The 15,877-nt window shown below is 40.9% G+C and overlaps 1 protein-coding gene across 1 annotated transcript in view; it reads right to left on the bottom strand.

The window, feature by feature from the left end:
- LOC122564945 (neuropeptide FF receptor 2) overlaps positions 1–7,426 on the bottom strand; it is a 116,406-nt gene extending 108,980 nt beyond the window's left edge. Inside the window, exon 1 of the mRNA XM_043720466.2 lies at positions 7,246–7,426. The gene's annotated coding sequence lies outside the window, so the exon portion shown is untranslated. The remainder of the gene's footprint in view (positions 1–7,245) is intronic.
- Positions 7,427–15,877: the final 8,451 nt, after the last annotated feature.

Consider the following 15,877-nt stretch of genomic DNA (forward strand, 5'->3'; position numbering starts at 1 on the left):
GAAGCACACTAGCTTTCGGAGCGACGCTCCTTCATCAGGTGATTGTGGAGGGCTCGATCGTAACACAGAATTTATAGCAAAAATTTGCAGTGTGATGTAACTGAAATTATACATTGAAGAATTGATTGTCTGTTAAGCCTTTCATCTGTTAGAATACAGTGATAGTTTCACTTCTTTCATGTATAAATCACAAAACCCTTTTTTTAAAAGTTGCATTCTCGGGTTAGCTGTTAACAATGGTGGTAGCTAGACAATATGTTGAAGGTGTTAGCCCCCTGTGTTCTCTGTCTATGACCTGATGTTTACATTGATTCCAATCTAAAAAGTGAGATAACAGAGTTTTACATAAATTCATGCAGTTTTTGAGCTCAGAGTTCTACATGAATGTATGTAGTTTTTGAACAAAGTGCAATGTAACTCTGAAAGTACCAAAAAAATTCACCACACAAAATATATGTGTGCATGTGGGTCTTTGTCTGTCTGTGTGTGTGTCTGTCTGGGGTGGGGGTTGTGAGTGTGAGAAAGTGTGTATGTGTGTGTGTGTAGTGAGTGCAGAGTGTCTTAAGTCTGTGAGGGGGTGCATGTGTGGGAGTCTGTGTGTCTATAAGGGTGTGTGTGGGTGTCTGTGTGCACGTCTGTGTTGTGTGATTTTTAACTTTGTACACCCCAGTCCAACACCGGCATCTCCGAATCATATTCTAATCTTATTTTCCAGCACTTGGCCCATAGTCTTGTTTGCCTTGGCACGTGGCCCAGTTTAATATTTCTTAAATGTTATGTGGGTTTATACCTCTACCACCTTTCCAGGCAGTGAGTTTGAGATTCCCACTCTCTGAGTCGTGAAAATAAATTTCCTTACATCCACTCTAGCCTTCCTACTCCTTATCTTCCATCAATGCCCCTGCTTATTGGTCCCTCGACCAATAGCAGAGTTCCTTCCTGTCTGCCCTGTCCTCATAATTTTATGCATTTCAATTACACTTCTCTCTCAGTCTCCTCTGCTCCATGGAAAGCAATCCAGTCTATCCAATCTCTCTTCATAGCTACAACTCTCCAGTCCAGGCAACATCCTGGTAAATCTCCTCTACACCCTCCAGAGTGCAATTACATCCCTGCTATAATGTGGATTCCAAACCTGTACTCGATCTGTGGCCCAACTAATGTTTACAGAGGAACCTCGATTTTCCAAAGGACATGAGTGGGGAGTATTTCGATTGGTTAATCGAATACCGGATAATCAAGCACCAGATGACATAGTTATCCAAGCATCGGGACCTTGCGATCTTGTTCCGATAATCCGAAATTCCATTAATCATATGCCGGATAATGGAGGTTCCTCTGTATTTAGTTCCAGCATAGCTCCCTTGCTGGTAAGCACTGTGCCTTGGCTAATAAAGGCAAATATCCCAAGTAAAGCCTTCTTAACCACTTTATGTATTTGTTCCACTACCTAATGGGATAGGTGGACACGCACACCAAGATTCCTCTGATTCAAAGTGCTTCCCAAGGTCCTACCATTCCTTTGTCTTGTATGTCCTATCCATGTGCAGCACCTCACACTTTATCCAGATTGATTTCCATTTGCCACTGTTTAGCCAATCTGTCCACATCCCCCTGTAATCAATGGGTATCCGTCTTGCTAGTTACCACCCCACTAATTTTTGTATCATCTGCAAACTTACTGATAAACCCTCCGACATTCAAGTCTAAATTGTTTACATATGCTGCAAGCACTAAGGGTCCTTTGGAACATAACTGGATACCGACTTCACAAAAATACCCCTCTGCTTCCTAGCTGTCAGCCAAATTTATCCAATTTGTCAGACTTACTTTGCTTCCCATCGGTTCTACCTTTGCTATCTGTCTTCCTTGTGGGATCTTATCAAAAGCCATGCTGAAATCCAAAGTAAATTACTTTAAATGCATTTACATCATCTACACACCTGGCTATCTCTCTGAAAAATTCTATCAAGTTGGCCAGACATGACTTTCCTTTAACAGAGCCATGCTGACTATTCTTGATTACTCCTTGCTTCTGTGTTTGTTTGCTGATGTTAGAAAACTCTTTGAACTCATAAACAAATCCATACATACTCATACTCAATAGTCAGAAGGCACACAACACCAGGCTATAGTTCAAAAGGTTTATTTGAAATCACAAGCTTTCAGAGCACTGCCCCTTTGTTAGGTGAAGTCAATAGTTAATACAACAAATGCAAACTTTCACATTCTCATTCCCCATATTAATACCCAAACCACAAAGTCATATCCAATACCAACACAATTATCAAATAGCTATTGTATGGTGAATTGCTTCAGCCACTGTATCAATGACTTTTCCATCATAATAAGCTCAGAACAATGCTGCTGGTAAAGAACGCACATTGGTCAGACTTATTTGCAATTCTTTAATTATTAAGTAGTCCATGAACATGTGCAGAAAGATGTGGACAATAGGAAGGATTGGGCTGATATGTAGGAAGTAATGGCTACCTCTTACAAAAGAAAGATGAGTACTCATTGACATTCATTGACAACTGTGGTTAGATTGCTCACTGTCAAAATCCTGGGGTTCACCTGTCATCTAATGCTCAAGTTACAGTGAATTTGGCTCTTGTAAATGCCCTAGTTACAAGAGTGGGCCAGAGGCTGATAATTTTACAATGTCTGGCCCACCTCCTGTCTCCCTAATGCTTGTTCACCATCAACAGGTGCAGGTCAGGAGTATGGTGGAATATTACCTGGATGGCATACAAAATTCAATATCAACCAGGACCATTACCTAAAGTTTTTTAGAGTCCCTACAGTGTTGAAACAGGCCCTTCGGCCCAACAAGTCCACACCGACCCCTCCGAAGAGTAATCCACCCAGACCTGTTCCCTTCCTCTATTATCCTACATTTCCCCCTGACCAGTATATGTAACCTACACATCCCTGAACACTACGGGCAATTTAGCAAGTCACCTGACCTGCACATCTTTGGATTGTGGGAGGAAACCAAAACACCCAGAGGAAACCCACACAGACACGGGGAGAATATGCAAACTCCACACAGACAGTTGCCTGAGGTTGGACTCGAACCCGGGACCTGTCAGGCAGCAGTGCTAACCATCGTGCAGCCCCTAAAACATTTACTCCTTTCATCATTGGTGCACCATGGCCATAGCATATAATATTCTCAAGGTGCAATGCAGCAATGCATTTCTCAAACTTGCAAGCTTTCAATCACCCAGAAGGAAAGGGTCTTGATCTTCAAGTTTAATTCGATTTCACATGCATCGGAACAGACATGCAGATATATTCCGACTGTATTCCTGATGAAGGGCTTTTCCCTGAAACGTCGATTTTCCTGCTCCTCGGATGCTGCCTGAACTGCTGTGCTCTTCCAGCATCATTCTAATCTAGACTCTGGTTTCCAGCATCTTCAGTCATTGTTTTTACCTACATATATTCTGACCACTGTTCTTCATTGTCACATGGATAGCACAGTGAGAGTATGTTCTACAAGCGGATTGCAGCAACTTAAGAAAAAGGTGGCCCACAACTTTCTGAAGTACAATTACAAAACCAGGCATAAGCACCAGTATTGATAGCATTGACTCAGTATGTAAACCAAAGTAAAGGAGACAGAATCTGAGCAGGGAAATCATTTATAATCTCACATTATAATGTGCAGGAAACCAGGATGGAATGTTTGTTAGCCAGCTGATTATTTTGAGAATATGGTCAGAAGAGCAAAAAACATCTGTCATCGATAGAAGGATTTAGAAAAGACACGAGGAGAGATTGGACTTAAAATGAGGAAAAGGATCCTAACAGTGAAGTCTAGGTTAGCTTTGGCTTGATATTCAAAGAAAATTGGAAATCAAGAGTTAGTTGAATTGATTATTTCAATACCTGTGATAAAGAATACCATCTTTGCAACTGTTTTTGGAGGTAAAGGTGATGTTGGGAGAAGAGGTATTGAGGCAGCTAGTCATGAAACAGAGATACATGAAAATAAGACCATTTCAACCAACATTTTTAATGCCTTAAAAATTCTGAACACCACATGATCACACTCAATGCCCATATCACAATCAGCTCATTACGGTCATTACCAAAATCATACTAGCACCGGTGTGGGAGGTGCCAGTGTTGGACTGAGGTGGACAAAGTCAGAAGTCATATAACACCGATTATCGTCCTACAGGTTTATTTGAAATCACAAGCTTTCTGAGCGTTGATCCTTCATCAGGTGAAAGCTTGTGATGTCAAATAAATCTGTTAGACTATAACCTGGTGTTGTGTGACTTCTGACTTCATACTAACACAAGCATTAAATATATGGGCTCAATACCAAGATCAGTCTGAACTCCACGAATTTATGCCCAGTGCCCACAGCAATCCAATTCCACACTCATGAAGAAAAAGAAAGCTCTGCTAAATTACTTAAGTGACCAATTTCATCAACTTGTTTGACAAAGTGATAAATCACTGATGTGGTGTTACTAGATTTCCAAAGTTTCTTTCTTACAAAGTTTCTTACTTTAAAGTCAAACTTTGAGGTTCCTGGTAAACCTCATACAATGAATACTTACTAGTAGAAACTGAGAATGCAGAGATGGACTAAGTTGAATGCTCCAGAATGCTTTATTGGGAGATGACTGTTTCTGATTTATGTAAATAACTAGGGTTGAGAAATTTAATGAAAATTAACCAACTCTAATGACACCAAGGTAGAAGGGGTGGTAAAATCAGACAAGGCAGCTCATGAATGGTTAACTTAATTGGACAATGGTAAGCATGGAACATGACAGATGAATTTTAATAGAATTAAGTACAAATTAAATACATGTTAGAATTATTTGGTTCCAGAGCACAAAGACTATTCAGCTCAATGTATCTGTGCCAGTGCTCTGCAAGAGTTAGCATAGAATTCCACTCCAGAAGTCTTTCACCATAAAGAAATTCTCCTCATCTCCAATGTTCCCCCACTGCCAACATTTTATGTTACTAATTTTAAATCTGCATCCTTTGGTTGTTATCTCTCCTCTCAGTGAAAACCATTCCTCCTTATCTATCCTGTAAAAATATTCAAACTTATGAATAATTCCAGTAAATCTTCCCTTAGCCTTTCCTTATTTAAGGAAAACAATGTGGAAGGGAATTTGGAGGTGCTGATATTCTCTTGTCCTGACTGTTCTTGTATGGTTATTTTTAAACAGCCTTACCAACTTTACTTGGGATCCTGTATGTGCAGCCCCAGCTCCCTTTGTTCCTGGACTCCCTTTAAAACTGTACCATTTACTTTATGTTGTCTCTGTTAATTTTCTCTTCCAATTGCAACATTTCACATTGCATTGTATTAATTTTAATCTGTCATGCCCATTATACCAGTTGCATCCTCTTAAAGTCTATTCCTACGCTCCTTTTTCATTAATATACTTTGAAGCGTTTTTTCATTTGCAAGCTTTGAAAGTGTACCTCCATATCTAGATTTTAGATTTTTTTTAGCATTATCTGCCATTTAAGTTGCCCTGTGTCCGGTTTTCTGATTTCCAATGTTGACATGCTCTCCTCTCCCCTGCAACACCTTCACTGTAACATTGACCAATTACATTATACTCTCCTCTTGTGAAGACCAATGAAAATTAGTACCTTGGCTGTACCTTCTGCCGCAGAAGACTGTCAGAAGTGTCCTCATTCATGTTACCTTTCCTTCGATTATTTGTATGTTAATAAAATATACCAGCATTTTCTTTTATGTTATTCACTAATATTTAGATAACCATTGCTTTCTGTGTTCGATTCTCGAGCAGATTATTAACCTAACATTTGATAGAAACCTGCTTTTGCTGTTTCAGTTTAAATTTCTTTAGTCAGCCAGTAAGCTCTAGATTTGGAGATATTCTCTTTCCCCATCACTGGATTTTGTTTCACCAAACTTACCTCCTTTACGACGGGTTCCTCATTCTCATTTGCTGTTTTACCAGCTAATCTGATACCTTTTTGACTCACTGAAATTAATTTTCTTCCAGATGAGCATGTGCGCATTTGATTTTTCAATGTTCTTTTGCCATAGCTATTCTAAACCTAATGATATGATGATCAGTGTTTCCCAAATGCTTTTCCATTGAAGCCAGCTCCACTTGCTTCACATAACTCCCTAGATCTGGATCTAGAACACATCTGCACACATTCCAAAATTTTCTTCCCCTGCATATTTTTCTCCTCCAGAGGGATAGCATAATTCCCCATTGGTTTGACATCTTTCTGAAATGCTTTCCTTGCTCATTTTTCCAGTTTTTGGTTGTTTATTGTTGTCTCTCAACTGCACAACAATTTTGTTCTTTAACTTGAACTAAGTATATCCTTTCTTTGGAACCTTTAACCAAATCACCACCTTCTGCAGTTGTACCATTTGATCAATTCTGCCACTGGCCTTGACCCCATCTTTCTTTTCTTACCTCGTTTCTCCTGAGTACACTGAGGAATATTAAGCTCCCATTCCCACCTTTGTGTGAATCAGGGTTCCCGTAATGCTGCGAGATCATAATATAGAATTGATAGTGAAGACGTCCAACTGATGTAGCAGTGATCATTAAAGCCAGGGAGATTTACTACAGTTCTTAAACATTACTATGCAGGTCAGCTGCAGTCATGATCAAACTTTAGAATGCATCCGAAATGCAGTCCAATTCCAGATGCCAAGAAACAGACAGTGAATCAAATGAGGTAGCTGTAATCACAAGGCTGATTCCAAGAATTTGAGAAAAAAGATGATAAAATTTGACCTGCTCAGTTCCGATTGGTAAAGTTATTCAGAATTACAAGATGGTTATGCACACAATGAAAATTAATCTGGAATATTATCATGAACTGGATGAGGAGACCAGAGAACACAGTTTCAAACATAAAGTATGATTTAAAACTAATAGTAGAATTCTTCACACATCTGTAAAAATAATCCAAATAACATCTTTTTTACAGAAAATGAATCCGACTTCAAACAAATCAAACAGTGGTCTAGCATACATGAGGTATTATACTTTAATTATTGTCAAATTCATTTCTATTAAACAGAAATAAAATGCAGTCTTTAATAAATCATTGGATTGCATTTAAAGCTGCTGCTTATAGCTTCAATTACCTCAGGTTAAACTCAGTAAAAATAAAAATCTGAGGATTAAGCAAAGCTTTATCACAGACAAGTATTATTTAATAATTTACTTCGTGAAATATCAGAGCAAGTGAATTTCTTACCGTTAGCAGAATTGATCTCAAGCAAAAAAAAAATTCAGCTTCTCCTTGGTGAGGCTAATCTTTGTTCTTGCTTCTAAAGGTATTGTTCTTCAGCTGTGAAGGTTATCAGAGCATTCTGATATCACCTAGATCACCACTAAAATGAACACTCGAATATTGCATTTTGCTCCTAACATCACAACTCAAGACAGTACCAACAGTTCGCATCTGTAACGCAACTGAGCAGCAACAGTCATAGCTCTTTCCTGAGTTAACTCCTCTATTAAACACGCGCAACCTACGCTGTGCACAGGCTGCAGGGGGATGAGGAACTGTCACCCGCCAGTATCCCTCACAGATTTATTCAGGAATAACATGTGGGGCTCAGTGATGGGCAGGGTACGTCACACAGCCTGGACTATTCCGGTCCGGACACGGGAAAAGGAGCCAGCGCAATGGAAAAAGCAAATAAGGCGATCAGGGGAAAGCCAAGGGTGCCCACAAACTGCAATAAAGAGAATGGGAGTGAATCCAGAACAGAGGAGAAAAAAAATGAAATGTCATAGGAATCGAGAAACTGGGACGGATAGAGGGAGAGATAAACAGGAAAGAGAGGGAAGTTATTTCAGGAAAAGGGATAATTGATTGAGGACGAAAAGGCGGCAAAAATTGGGCAGGACGACTAAGAAACAAAATACAGACATACAGGAAAGGGGATAGGAAGAAAACAAAACGTTTGGAAAGAGCAGGAAAGAAAGAGTGAGGAGGAAGGGGACAGAAGTGAAGATTATTGCTGTAGCCTTCGATGCAAGGAACAAGAATAAAGTCAGTTGTTAGCATGTCTGACTGGCTTCTGCTTAAACAGAGGTCCTGACAGGTTATAGACAATGGACAATAGGTGCAGGAGTAGGCCATTCTGCCCTTCCAGCCTGCACCACCATTCAATATGATCATGGCTGATCATCCTTAATCAGTATCATGTTCCTGCCTTATCTCCATAACCCTTGATTCCACTATCCTTGAGAGCTCTATCCAACTCTTTCTGAAATGAATCCAGAGACTGGGCCTCCACTGCCTTCTGGGGCAGAGCATTCCACACAGCCACCACTCTCTGGGTGAAGAAGTTTCTCCTCATCTCTGTCCTAAATGGGCTACCCCGTATTTTTAAGCTGTGTCCTCTGGTTCGGCACTCACCCATCAGCGGAAACATGTTTCCTGCCTCCAGAGTGTCCAATCCTTTCATAATATTATATGTCTCAATCAGATCCCCTCTCAGTCTTCTAAACTCAAGGGTATACAAGTCCAGTCGCTCCAGTCTTTCAGCGTAAGGTAGTCCCGCCATTCCAGGAATTGACCTCGTGAACCTACGCTGCACTCCCTCAATAGCCAGAATGTCTTTCCTCAAATTTGGAGAAGAGAACTGCATACAATACTCCAGGTGTAGTCTCACCAGGGCCCTGTACAGCTGCAGAAGAACCTCTTTGCTTCTGTACTCAATCCCTCTTGTTATGAAGGCCAGCATGCTATTAGCCTTCTTCACTACCTGCTGTACCTGCATGCTTACCTTCATTGACTGGTGTACAAGAACACCCAGATCTCTTTGTATTGCCCCTTTACCTAAATTGATTCCATTTGGATAGTAACCTGCCTTCCTGTTCTTGCCACCAAAGTGGATAACCATACATTTATCCACATTAAACTGCATCTGCCATGCATCTGACCACTCACCTAACCTGTCCAGGTCACCCTGTAATCTCCTAACATCCTCCTCACATTTCACCCTGCCACCCAGCTTAGTATCATCAGCAAATTTGCTAATGTTATTACTAATACCATCTTCTATATCATTAATATATATTGTAAAAAGCTGCGGTCCCAGTACTGATCCCTGCGGTACCCCACTGGTCACTGCCTGCCATTCCGAAATTGAGCCGTTTATCGCTGCTCTTTGTTTCCTGTCAGCCAACCAACTTTCAACCCAAGTTAGTACTTTGCCCCCAATACCATGCGCCCTAATTTTGCTCACTAACCTCCTATGTGGGATTTTATCAAAAGCTTTCTGAAAGTCCAGGTACACTACATCTACTGGATCTCCCTCATCCGTCTTCAGAGTTACATCCTCAAAAAAAATTTTTTTTAAAAAGTCGACTGTACAACTTTAAGCCAGCACCTTTACAAGGGGGAAGTGTTTTTTTGCTCTTGGAAGCCATTGTGAAAATGCGCTCAACAGCAAATGGTTCAGATTTGTACAATTTTGCAGGCCTTTGGGATCCCAGATTGACCCATCTTGCACAGGAAGACTTGGGAGTCGAAGAGTGTGGTGCTGGAAAAACATAACAGGTCAGATAGCATTGAAGGAGCAGGAAAATCGACATTTCGGCCATAAGCATAATTCCTGATGAAGGGCTTCTGGCATCGATTCTACTGCTCCAAGGATGCTGTCTGACCTGCTGTACTTTTCCAACACCACACTCTTCCACTCTGCTCTCCAGCATCCGCAGTCCTCACTTTCTCCCACAGGAGGTCTTGGTAAGGATTATTTGGTGGAATGGAGAATTAATCTAACTCCAGGGAGTTAGGAGGAACTCCCGATGAACTCTCAGAGGCATTGAGCCCAGTGCCAGGAGTCGAGGTTCTGACTGCCTGAACACATAAGGTTTCATTAACATCACAAAAGTGGTCAAGGCAGCCAATGCATTTTCAAACGCCATCCCCAAATCAACCAAAGTACTAATCTAACACACTGTTCACTGCATTCTCCCATTATTCAGTCACCAGCACGATCTATCAATCACAATGTGGAGCAAACATTCATCTCATTGTCAAATGAGATTGACCCTGCTGCTACCCTCACGCCCCTAACTTCCAACTTCCAGACACTCAACCTTAACAGCCGCATCACCCAAAGTAAGTTGCAGCACACTCACTGATGGAATCACCTGTCTCCCACAGGACAAGGTATTGCATAGCTTGAAAAGAGCAGCTCAGTAGTGCCAGAGAGTGAGCAATGCATGTGTCCTTATTGCAGAGGGAAAGCAAAGCAGATGGATGTTGCACATCCTGCCTGTGCATGCCATATAGATGCTCATGGCCATGCTCACCTTCACAGCCATCCCTCGGAGGTTGTAGCTGTGACACCAGTAGCGGCAGACTTCAGTCAGTGCGTGCTTTCCGGAGTAATCATTATCATACTTGTCTTCACAAAAGTTCGAATAGACTGATTTGGTCCCTGAACACCCTGGGTGAATATTGCTTCCTGCTGACAGATCCTCTTTCTCCCCTCTCTGCCCTCCAGTAACTTGGGCTTCTCTACGTTATCTCAGCTTATTCTACCTGTCCAATTATCTGTCAGGCAGAATGTACACAACTGGGATGAAATGGTTTGTGTAGAATCCCTGAAGTCAGGTCGATGTTGCTCAAGCATGTAGCAATCAATCCCTCCAGACTTGACCAATTTTAAATAGCTTTAGAAACCACCAAACAGATTTATAATGACAGATGCAGCTAACAAGAATCAATCAGCAACTAAACTGCAAGAAGTTAAGGATCTTAATAAATAAGATGGTTGGGTGTCCAGCTCCTGAATGCAGTTAAGTGACCATGTAAACTGTAAAATTAAGCTACAAACACATCATGCTAGTAGCACATCATTGTTGGATACTGAAAGATATAAGAATCAGCTCACTCCATGTATGTCTCATGTGTATCCTTGTGTACTCAATCACATCTGCACCTCGATGGCAATCAATATCGCTCGTACTCCAAGTATGTGTTTCTCCCATGGATGCTAATTAGGCAATAAAATGGCAAAACGAGTAGTGAAAATGTAAGATTCGACAAATCTGGATTTTACACTCAATTAGAGAGAAAAGAAAGGAAACAAGAGCAGAGAAACCATGGGAAGTCTGAAGATAGGTAAAAGGACTGAAATACATAAAGAAAGAGAGCAAGTGGGCTAAGACAGCAGGAAGAGAAACCAATGGGAGATGAACTAAAACCCCAGTGTATTTGGAATGAGTCGTACAGCATAGAAACAGACCCTTAGGTCCATTTGTCCATGCTGATCAGACATCCCAATCAGACTTAGTCTTATTTGTCAGCATTTGACCCATATCCCTCTAAACCCTTCCTATTCAAATACCCATCCAGGCAATATTGTAAATGCTATGAGCTGAAAAGAATTCCAGCAATTGAACTGAAGATTTGGGCTTCAGAATTAGCTGTGCCCTTGTCAAGCTGTTTCAGTATGGCTACAAAACCACCATTTACCCAACAATGTGAAAAATTGCCCATTCATGTCCTGTGCTCAAAAAGCTATGTCAATGTTTTAAAGTCATCAGCCTACTTTCAATCACCAGTGAAGTGTACAAATATATCATTGACAATATTACCAATTACCATTTACACAGAAATAACCTGCTCACTGACATGGCTTGTGTTCCACCAGAGCCGTGAAGTTCCTGACCTTATTATTAACTGTGTCCAAAAAAAGGACAGAACTCCCAGACATGAGGCGAGAGTTACTGCCTTTGATATCAGGCAACACCTGATGGGAGGTGGCATTAAAGAGTGCGAGCAAAACTGCTGTCAATCAGAATTGGGTCAAAACTCTTGCCCTGTCGTGGTCATACCTCGCCCAAAGGAAGTGGGTATTGGTGGTCAGTCTCAACCCCAAAGGCTCACAACTTCGGCTTCTACATCAAATATCCTTCTTCCACCATAAGCGTAGAAGTAGAAATGTTGATTAATAATTACACAATGTTTGCAATTCTCAGTTACAGAGTGAACTAGATCCACCCATACATGAGTCATAAAATGGTATTGGGTAGGTAAAGCACATAATCAAGAAGGTTAGTTGGATGCAATCTTATATTGTAAAAAAAATTGAACCTGCAAGTAAGGATATTATTGCTTCAGTTTAAAAAGTGTATTGTTGAGACCACATCTTAAATAGTGTGTAGTTTTGATTTCGTTATTAAAGGAAGGATGTAAATACATTGGATGTGGTTCAGAGGAGGTTTACTAGATCGATACTTTGACTGATTGGGTTGTCTTATGAGGGTGGACTGGGTTTGTTCCCACTGGAGTTTAGTAGAGTAAGGGGTGGCTTGATTGAAGTGTATAAGATTCTGAAAGGTTTTAACAAGGTGGACTTAGAAAGGATATTCCCTTTCATCCAGAATGAGAGACACTGTTTTAAAGTTAAGTGTCACTCATTTGGGATGGAGATCAGTTCCTTTTTCTCTTTTTAGCATGTGTTACTTTGGAACTCTCTACCTCACAAGTGAGGCAGAGACAAGGTCATTGAACGCTTTTAAGTCAAAGTTAGATATCTTCTGTTAGGCAGAGCAATCAAAGATTATTGGGGATAAATGGAAATGTGGCATTCAAAGCATGAGCTGATTAACCAGGATTTTATTGAATGTGGGCAAGCCAAAGGGCTGAACTTGCACTCCCATTTCGTAGGTTCATCTGTACAGTTAGTAGTTTGTGTTGAGATGCAGCAAGACCTTGGACAGTGTGCATACTTGGGATGATATGAGGCACTTGCAGCATGGATTTGCCAAGCAATGACACATCTCCAGCAAGAGAGTATCTAACCATCTCCCCTTGACATTCTTCTCCCCTTGTCACTGCAGCCCCCATTATCAACATCTAGTCATTACCATCGGCAAGAAATTAAACTGGACCAGCCTTACAAATAATTTGACTACAAAAGCAAGTCAGAGGGTGGGAGTTCTAAGGTAGGTAACTCATCGTCTGTCTTCCCAAAGATAGTCCACCATCTACAAGGCAGGAGTCATGTGATGGAATACTCCTCGTTTACATGGATGGATGCAACTCCAAGAACAACCCCATTTAGAACAAAGCAATTTGCTGATTGTCAGCTCATCCATAAGCTTTAACATTCACTACCTTCATCTCCGATACACAGTGTGTGCCATCTACATGATGCACTGCAGTGTCGCACTTTCTCGACATAATCTCCCATATTCATGATGCCTACCATCGAGAAGGACAAGACCAGAAGATGCATGAGAAGTCCACCGCCTGCAGGTTCCCCTTCCAGCTTGAACAAAATTGCTGCTCCTTTATTGTCACAGAGTCAAAATCCTGGAACTGTCTTTCTACCAACACTGTGGGCATCCTTACACCTCAAGGACTGCAGTGGTTCAAGAAGGCAGCTCACCATCATATTCCTAATGGAAATAAATACTCATCTAGCCAGTGAGGCACGCGCTCCATGAATGAAATATCTTGTGATAAAGTTGATCCTTCTACAACCCAAACCAGTCCCCATGTGGAGGATCCTGGCTAGGTCTCACAAAGGCACAGTTTGCAACAAAGGTTCTGACATTTTGGACTCATCTCAGGCTTCTCACACAAGGCTGACTGAGAACAGGCAAGCATGTCCTTACATATAGTGTTAAACTGTGCTGACAATACTTTGACAAGACAAGAGATCTTGGAGGATTCAGTAGCATAGGACCAAGTAATGAAAGTCTTTGATGAGTATTTTGATATCAGACGGAAAATCATGACTGGGGTCGAGTTATATCAGACTTTCTGTAATTTAAAGAGGACCATACATTGTCAAAATCAGCCTCCGACTCAGGGTGCAGAAACAGAATATGCACCAGGCTAGGGGGAGCAAGCTTCATTTGACCAGCTTATGGAGTTGGTACAGTTTGTTAATTGAAAAGACATCAACTTGCACCACTTTTCAAAAATGAATTCATGGGATATGGCATTTTTTCCCATCCCTGGCTGCTCTTGAACACGTAGCCAGAACTAGAAGAATGTTGTTGCTAGACCAGCTCTTCCAGTTCTTGCATTAGCTCCCAGTAGTGAGGAGAACTTTGAGTGAGGGCTGGATTTGCTATTGTCATTTCTGATGCTTATGTTGATGCCATTGATCAGTCTTCTTTCATTGCTTTTAGATTTGTAGCACTTTGATACAACAGAGTAGCTTGTTAGGCGATTTCATTTAAGAGTCAACAATGTCACTGATGGTCTGGAGTCACGTGTAGGCCAGACCAAGTGAAGACCATGCTCCTCCAATGGACAGCAGTGGTTCAAGAAGGCAGTTCATCGTCCCCTTCTGAAGGCCAGCTAGGGCATTAAATACTGACCCAACCAGCGATGTCCCCATCCCATGAATGAATTTTAAAAATATAAGGATGACAGGTTTCTTCTCTAACGGACGTGAGTGAACCTGATGTGAAAACTGATGTTTTATGGTCACCAATGGAGTAGTTTTGAAATTTCACTTTATTAATTGTGCTCCTATCCCACCAGCCGCCTGTGGGGTTTGAACCCCTGTCTTTGGGGCAATAGTTTGCTGTGAAATCATGGACATGAATGACTGATTTTCATTAGTTGTTATGCATGTATGTAACTTATGAATAAGATCATGGAACTGGTCCTTCTGATTGATAAACATAAGCATCATGACTTGGGGCCATCACAGCTCTAGGGACAAATCCAATGCCCTCCTGACTGACATTCCTTTCACTGCATTCTATATGCTTGAGCTCATCACACGAAGTTTTGTTCAATATCAGTTTTGTGCTGATTGGCCTAAAGTGGTTTCTGGCCCCACAAATTCTTCAGGTTCACAAAGTCTCATGCTTGTTTTCAAACTCTTCCATGACCTTTCCTCTCCCGGTCTCTGCAATATCCTCTAACCCTGCAGTCTTCCCAACACTCCATGTTCTTCACAATGTCGGCCAGCTTTACTTGCTGCACTGTTGGCTGAGTTGCCTTCAGCTGTCTAGACTGAATCTTTACCCAAAACCTTTTCTTAAATTTATTCATGGAGTGTGTATGCCTTTGCCCATGTATTGTAATGTCTCTCTGATTGACTTGGAGCCAATCTTTGTTTGATTTAGCTCCTGTAATAGCTTTGCAATGTCAAGGGCATTGAATAGAAATGAGCAGTGGTTTGCTGTTGTAAAATACAAAGACCCCAGTGGACCAGAAACCAGTGTAAGTCACTAACCACAGGGGCAGATGGGTTTTTGAACAGATGCGAGTTAGGATATTGGAGTAGAGCTTTGAATGAGTTCAAACTTATGGAGCATGAAAACATGGAGGCACATCAGGGCAATGTTGGCATTGTCAATGAGTTGTGTAGCACAGAACCCTTTGAAGTAGAGCATTCAGTATTGAATTCAGCTCATGATGAGTGAACTAATATCATTTAGGTGGACGTGCAATAATTGATCTCAATGACCTGAGGAGATAAAGGTTAGATGTAACGGCTCCTATTTCCAATGCCAAGCCTCCTGAAAGAGTTTTATCTATTTTGTTATGATAAATGAAGTGATAAAGACTGATTGTTCACCCACATATGAACAATAATCACTTAGAAAAGAAGTAAGTTGCTAAATTAAAACAATGCACCAACACCTATATCTATTCAGGAAAAGGAAGATAAAATGGTGGCAGGGAGACCCATTTGTGAAAGTGAATCTGTTTTATATTATGAAAAAAAAGTTTAGTTGGTCACAGTATAAAAATTAATGAATGGTTAATGTCAGGATATTTGGGAATAAACATTATGTGTGCAATTAGATTATTATTTTAATGCTGAACAATACCTCTTCAGATTTCTACAGCTTTGTCAGCATTATAATGAAGCTAAGTAAAA

The sequence above is a fragment of the Chiloscyllium plagiosum genome, unplaced genomic scaffold (assembly GCF_037043375.1).
Source record: "Chiloscyllium plagiosum isolate Xiang-an unplaced genomic scaffold, Cpla_swu_hap1 HiC_scaffold_2, whole genome shotgun sequence".
Classification (NCBI taxonomy): Eukaryota; Metazoa; Chordata; class Chondrichthyes; order Orectolobiformes; family Hemiscylliidae; genus Chiloscyllium; species Chiloscyllium plagiosum.